This window comes from Elephantulus edwardii, unplaced genomic scaffold, assembly GCF_000299155.1.
Source record: "Elephantulus edwardii isolate Elephantulus edwardi_28Jun2011 unplaced genomic scaffold, EleEdw1.0 scaffold00027, whole genome shotgun sequence".
NCBI lineage: Eukaryota > Metazoa > Chordata > Mammalia > Macroscelidea > Macroscelididae > Elephantulus > Elephantulus edwardii.
Genome location: NW_006399777.1, coordinates 16,842,045 through 16,850,042, shown reverse-complemented (window position 1 = coordinate 16,850,042; position 7,998 = coordinate 16,842,045).

The window sequence follows — 7,998 nt, the reverse complement described above, 5'->3', positions numbered from 1 at the left end:
TGTTCATTGAAATGAAAAATAAACAAACTAAATTTCAATAAAGTATCAATAAAGAAAAATTGATAGCTTTAAAAAAAATGACTACTTTTGAAAGGGTCAAGTCCGAGGCACCTTAAACCTTTGCTTTGAAAGAGATCACTGGGCACTCCCACTGGTGGTCTGGTGCAAGGGCAGGGAGGGGGCATTGCTTCCCCTCTCAGCTGAGAATGTGCTGTGGAGAATCTTGAAATTGAGTGCAGTGAAAGTGGACAGACATATGGACACTGTGGTGACCATTGATGATGTTTGAGAGCTTCGATGACCTTGACCTTTGATGATGCTTGGAAGTCAGGCAACAACCAGTGTAGCAAGGCATGATAGACAGGGCTGAGCCTGGGGTTATTCTGAGAACCGTGGAACAGTGGGAGTGGAGAGAGAGAGTAAGTGGTTGTGTTTCTGTGTGTGGAGGAAGAAGCCAGAAAAAAGCGCTAGATTCCACACTCCACACTGTAGAAAGCTCTGGAAGGACTTAGCCATAGCCACCAGCAAGAGGACCCTTACAAGGGTACCAAGCCTAAAGTCCACCAAAGTCACCCATCTTATGTAATGTTTTATGAGTACATTATTTTCAGTGCTGAGTAATATTCCTTTGTATGATTATACCATAATTTTTCTATCCATTCCTTTCTTGTTGGGCACTTGGGTTGCTTCCATCTCTTTGCTGTTGTAAATAACACAGCATAAACCTAGGTGTGCATATATATCTGTTGGGATGGTGGCTCAGTCACAAAAGGACAAATATTGCATAGTACCACTGTTATAAAGCAGGTCTGGCATGGCGGGCTGGGAGGAGAATAAGGTAAGAGTGGATAGATAACAAACATTGTATTGGAACAGATGAAGGCAAGAACTATTTAAAAGGAATATATGATTAAGCATTATACATATGACAACAGTCTAGAATAAAAGGTACATTGTAAAGAAGGGGGAGATGGGGAAGGGAATTGTGCAACAATGAATGAATATATATATATATTTTTTTAAAGTGAATTGAGGGAGGGGGGTTGGGGGGGCAAATTGTACAACAATGAATGAATGAAATTCTAACTTTTCTGTAAACCTCTGTTCAAAATCACAATTAAAATAAAAAAATTATTAAAAAATAACAACAACAACAAAAACCAAACAAAGGTACTAAGTTGAAGGATCCAGTCCTTGGACAGGAACGTCATGCTTGGAAGGGTGGAGAGAGAGTGCAAGAGAGGAAAACCATCGATGAGATGGACTGATTCAGTGACTGGGGTAATGAGGGTCGATGTATTAGAGACAGTCAAGTTGGCACAGGACAGAGCAGGTTTCAGGGCTGTTGTACACAGGGTCGCTATGAGTCACAAGCAACACAGCGGCACATAACAACAGCAACAACAGCAACAACAGCAACAACAAGCCAAAGGAGCAAGTAGGGTCAATATGAGCAAGGAAGTTGCCTGGAAGCATCCAAGGCTTGGTCCCAGAGCCCACAGGAATAGCATCTGAGAACGTCTTAGAAGTCACAGGGTGCAGAACTTAGAACCCAGAAACCATGCATTGAAAGAGTCTGGACTGTAACCAAAAAACAGTCTTGTCTTTGCGCATAAGGAAGATTGAGGCTCAGGGACTGGGGGCCTGCTTGCCAGAGGGCTTATTACAACCTGCAGATCCACAACACAGAAGAGGGCAGTGAGCCAAACACGAGAGGAGAATATGTAGGGCTTTCCTTCCGGAAGTGATTATAGAACTGCTGTTGCTACTGTCGTTATTGTTGCTAATGACTTGATAAGGGAATGTTTTCATTAACTGTGGCCTACTTTATCTTGATCCTTCTGATGACTTCTGAGTGGTGATCAGGTACCGTCCCTGATGTTTGTGGAGGACAGAGGCCCTCCACAAGAACGCAACAGAGACCCACACACTTTCATACTGTGCATTAAGCCAGCAGTCATAGTTAAGTGCAGTGTGGATGATTCAGTACTGCCAAAAATTCTTTGTTGTTGTTGGACACCATCAAGTCAGAGTCAACCCACAGCTGACCCTCCAGCAGGTTTTCAGAGGCAGTAAATCACTTGGGAGCTGATTGCCTTTCTTCCTCTCATGGAGCAGTGGATGGATTTGAACCACGTGCCTCTGGGATGGCAGTGTATGGGAAATCCTTGCTCTAGAATGCCCTGTTTGGATGGCCTAGGCTTGCCTGGGGCTCCATTCTTCCTGTAGTATCTTCCTACCTAGTTCTCCGACCTCTCAGTGCTTTTCACAAGGGAGCTCTGTTGACTTGTCCTGTAGAGCATGGCACTGTTAACCCAAAGACCCCGCCTCTCTGACAGTTTGGGTCCCCCAGAAGCTCTGCAGGCGAAAGATGGACAACCTCTTTCCATGCTTCTGTCGACAGCCTCCCCCAAACCCCACTGCAAGGTCAGCTGTGAGCTGATTCCCACCCAGTAGTAAAAGCTTTTCAGTTCTTTTCATGGATTGTCAGACCTGCATTATAGTCCAAAGACATTCCCTGATTATTCCTTGATTCTCCCCAACTTTGTCTTTTACAAATGTTTTCCTCAGTAAGCCTCTTGTTCTTCTGACTCCATCTTGATGTTTTCCCCCTCCTTACAGACCCCAAATTGACACAACTTGTGAGCAAGTCTGTGTTAGAAAAACGAAAATGGTTTTATAGTTGGTGATTGTCATTAAAATGCTGTTGAGTCAAGGATGACTCATAGTGACCCTATGAAAAACAGATCTGAATTCTGTCCTGCCCTTCACCAACCTTATCAAGACCCAGACATTTGAGCCCATTGCCACCGATGCTCTCAATCCATGTCATTGAGGGTCTTCCTCTCCTTTGCTGACTCTCCACTTTTCCAGGCATGATGTCCCTTCCCAGAAAAGACCCTCTCCTAGTAACATGCCCAAAATACATGTAATGAAGCATCACTTTCTTCGCCTTCAAGCAACATTCTAGTCTGCACTTTCTCCAAGATGTATCTGTTCATTCTTTTGGCAGTCCATGGGATATTCAATACTTTTCTTCAACATCACAACTCCAATGTCTCAATTCTTCTCCTGTCGTACTCACTCATTGTCCAGCTCTCGGATGTGTAGCAGGTGATTGGAAAGTCAGTGGCATGAATCAGACACACCTTAGTCTTCAAAGTGATATCATTGCTCTTCAGGACTTTGGAGGAGTCCTTTGATGATAGGCTTTCCTAAAGCTATACGTCTCCCGGTCTCCTGACTGCTGGTACGGCGTTGATTGTGGATCCTCGCAAGATGAAATTGTTGACAACTTATAATCTTTTCTCCGTCTACAGTGGTTGATGGTTTCAATCTTTTCTCCATTCTACAGTTGTTGGTAATGAGGTTAAAAAAAAGTAGTTTGAGGGTAACCTGTTATCCATGGTCACTGAGTCACTTCTGACTCCTAGCGACCTTATGTAGGACAGAGTGGAGATACTTCAGTGTTTTAGTAAGACTATAAATCTCTGCAGAGACACACCGCCGTGCCTTTATTCCACACAGCCTGTGGCAGATCCAAATGATTGACCTAAGCTTTGGGTTAGCAGTGTGCGGTATAACCACCTCACCACCAAGTCTCCTCTGCTTTCAGGACAGGACGAATCCAAAGCAGCCTGCAGATCATGGCTTGAGCGGGGAGCAGACTGGAGAAAAGGTGGTGGTGGTGGTGGTGTTTATCGTCGAGTCGGAACTGACTCACAACCGACCCTCCAGCAGGCTTTCAGAGGCAGTTAATCACACAGGAGGAGATTGCCTGTCTTTCCTCTGCATAGCAGTGGGTGGATTCAAACCATGTGCCTTTGGGCTGGTGGGCAGTTCCTTACAACTCGGCCACCAGAACTCCCTAAGAGAAGAAGAAAGACCCTTTCATTTCCACACTTCCCTGGATCTAGTCCCCTTTCTGTAAGACCCTGGGCTCTGGTTCCAGTACTCACATTGTTCCTTTCTCCTGTTTTTTCTCTCCCTGACCCTACCACTTGCAGGGAGGGCGGTGCAGCAGTTGGGAGTGACGAGTTGGAAGCTGGCAGTGAGGGCTTCTTTATATTCCTTTGGCCAACTTTACTACACTAAATTGAAAGTTATTTCATTATGTGGGCAAACATTTCTTCAATGTCTGTCTTGACCTCTACAAGGTAAGTCTTGTGAACACAAGGGCTATTACTGTCCTGTCAGAGTTGATTTTTCTGGAGCCAAAATCAGGTTCTGCAATATATTGGCATCCACTTCCTAAATAGCATGCCTCTGGAAGTGATGAACTTAAAGAAACGATGATAGTTATAGAAAGGCTTCACGTCTTTTGTTCATAGTGTTGCTATGAGTTGTGCTTGACTCGATGGCAATCAACATCAGCAACCACATTGTTAGTTACTGAGTATGTCAGTGAGGGAAGGCAAGAAGGATCATATCCTTAAGGCCCCAAAAGCTATAAAAGTGAAGCAAGCTAAGAGAATACGCCGTCCGCTTTTCCTTATGACTCAGGGTGAAGTCTCTCTCAGGAGGAGTGATAGGGAATGGCAAAGGATACACTGACAAAGAAGATTAATCAGAACTGGCTTTGACAAGCACTGTGGCATTTGGACAAGAACAAACTGGGAGGAGGGTAGAGAGAATAGTGCAACAATGAATGAGTGGAAGCCCAAAATCTCTGTAAATGTTCATTAAAATTAAAAAAATTTAATTTAAAAAACAAGGAAAAACCCCCCAAAACTACTAGTGATCAAACAAACAAAAAAAGCACTACTTTGTGTAATTGTTAAAGTTACTTCAATAACATGATTTTACTTTTATGATTTTTCTTGATCATGATCTGCCAGTCTTCCCTTTTGGGTTTCATATGGAATTATTTATATATCAAATATGTTACACTTCTTGGGTGCTTTCTTATGTAACATTTCTTTCCCACTTGGTTATACTTATTCTACCAATCTCCATTTATTAAATTCATACTATAAAGACAAAAAAAAAAGTGAAGCAAGAAATAAAAAGCACCTCAACCATTTAGAATTCTAGACCAAAACATATTGCCATTCAGTTTTCTGATGGTCCTGCACCATCTCTGTTCTCCTTCTCATTCATTAATGCACATTCCTTGTCTCCCTGAATATCCAATATCTATCTCTACCCTTTGGAAAGAGGAGTGGCATCCACTTCCATAATAGCTTGCCTCTGGAAACCCCATGAACCTGGAGAGAGGATGAGAGACACCCAAGTGTTGAGGACTCCCCTTCATAGGGTCGCTATGAATTGCCTGCGACTCAGCAGTACTTAACAATAACAACAACACAGAGAGACTAGTTAGCCTAGTGGACAGAAAGTGATGCTACCAAGACAAAGGTGGGTGACTTTTAATCCGCCTCCCTCGGGCCTGTCTTTCATTGTTTTTATTCAGACATTCCTCTAGGTCGTATAACCCTGGTGTACAAGTTGCCGTACTGCGGTCACTTGTGGTTGCTGTGAGGCTGAACACTGTGACACGGATGTGTCAAATGCGTTAATGGTTGGTTACCCAATGCGGACAGAGAGTGGGGTGGAGCTCCCCGATGAAAACAAGCTTGGAAGGAGGAGTGGCATCCACTTCCATAATAGCTTGCCTCCGGAAACCCTATGAACCTGGAGAGAAGATGAAAGGCACCAAGTGTTAAGGACTCCCCTTCATAGGGTCGTTATGAGTCGCCTGCGACTTGACAACTTGACAGCACTTAACACCAACACCACCACCACCACCACCACCACCAACAACATCTCTACCCTAGAGTTAGCAGTCAGGAAATTAAAAGACGAATTGCTCTGGGAAAGTCAGCTGTCAGAGACCTCTCCAAAGTACTGGAGAGTAACGACGTCAGTCTGGAGACCAAGGTGCATCTGATACAGGCCATGGTCTTGGCAATTACTTCTGGAAAATGACTAGGGATGATAAAAGGACAGTTGATGCCTTTGAGATGTGATACTGGGGAAGACTATTGAATACATCATTGTAGCAAACCAGACGCAGAAAGGAAGCAGGGACACGAGGAAATGAATTCTGAAAAGAAGGGAAGGCTGAGACAGAGGTCCTCTCACAGGTTAGCACTGTGAAAAGGCTCCTTTCTTAGTCTCCCTATGATTTTTATTTAGTTTAAGCCAATCATCCTAAAAAAGTTCAATCTCTGGACACTCTGTTTTCCTTATACTTAAGTGTTGCCAACATAACAATGGGTAAGCTTAATCTTTAAACTAAGACCAAAGTTCAGACACGGCATCCCCTCGGGTGGGGGGCTGGGCGGAATTCTCTGTTTGCAGAGGGCGCTCAGTCCTGTCTGGACTCTGATCTCAGCTGTGGCCCGGCTGTCACTATGCCAGGAAATCCATACACCATGGACTGCTAGGACAACAAACAAGTTCATCCTAGAGAGGGTGAAGGCAGGCTGCTCCTTGGAGGCAAGAATTCTGAAGCTTTGTTTGACACACTTAGGACATGTTGCAAGGTGGGATCAGTAGTCCTTGGAGAGACTTCATGCTTGGGAGAGTGGAGGGACAAAGCAGAAGAGGAAGACCCTCAGTGAGATGGATTGATTCAGTGACTGGGGTAATCGGGATGGGTGTGTCAGAGACAATAAGATTGGCACAGGACAGAGCAGGGTTTAGGGCTGTTATATATAGGTTCACTGTGAGTTGCAGGAGACTCGACGGCACATAACAAACAGCAACAACCCTAGAGATACCATTCCAGTATTAAAGATTTTTCTTCCCCATGTCCCCTCATAGGAAGCCTGTTCTCCTATGCCCTGTGCCCAAACTTACCCAAGATGCTAATGCCAGCTGTGTCTGTGGGACCAACGTGTTGTCCCCGGCTGCGGTGCTCTGGATTACTCCTGGTTCCAGGAAAGCCTGGGAGATGACATTCCAAAGTGTACTCCCCTTCTTTCATTTCTGTAATTACAGGTCTGTTTCTCTTGAGGCTCTGAAAGGAGCTCCCCTTGGGACAAAGGCCTGGTGGGAGGTGGTTCAAGGCCAGCATAGGTATGCTCATACTTTAAAAGCCACCTTCTGTTAGTTCTCCCTGGTACTGGACAAGCTGTTGTTAGGTGCCGTAGAGTCCAGTATGACTCACAGACCTGAACCCTGTCCTTTCTTGTCCTGTGCCATCTTCACTATCTCTGACACACTTGAGCCCATTGCTGCAGTCACTGAGTCAGTCCATCTCATTGGGGGTCTTCCTCTCTTAAAGCGGACCCTCTACTTTTCCAAGCATGATGTATGTCCCTTTGTACAGAATGGCCTCCTCCTAGAAACATGTCTGAAGTAGATGAGATGAAATTCTGCCATCCTTGTCTCCAAGCATCTTTCTGCTGCACTTTGTCCAGGACACATCTGTCTACTTTTGGCCGTCCATGGCGTTTTCAGTGCTCCTTCTCCATCATCACAACTCGTCTTCTGTCATCTTTATTCAATGCCCAGCTCTCAGATGCATAGCAAGTGATTGAAAAGCCCATGACCATGTTGGTTCATATCTCCACATCTATCCAATCTCTATGCTGAGCAAATGAATCAAGAAGCTGGACTCTATGAAGAAGAATGTGGCATCGAGATTAGAGGATGATTCAACAGCCTGGGTTATGGAGATGATAAGCTTGCTTGCTGTAAGTCAGGAGGACTTGAAACACTTACTGCAGAGGATCAAAGACTATAGTCTTCAATATCTATCTCATCTCAACATTGAGAAAACAAAAATCTTCATCACTGGACCAACAGGCAATGTCATGATAGATGGATAAAGTACTAAATATCTCTGGACTGCAGGGACCGCATGTTGTTAAGAAGGGCCATTCCTTGAAAAAGAACTTAATGGTTGGATAGGTAGAGCATCAGTGACAGAGAGAAAGACTCAACCAGGTGGATTGACACAGTGACTGTGGCAATGAGCTCAGGCATGTCAGAGATAGCAATGGACACAGTGACTGTGGCAATGAGCTCAGGCATGTCAGAGATAGCAAT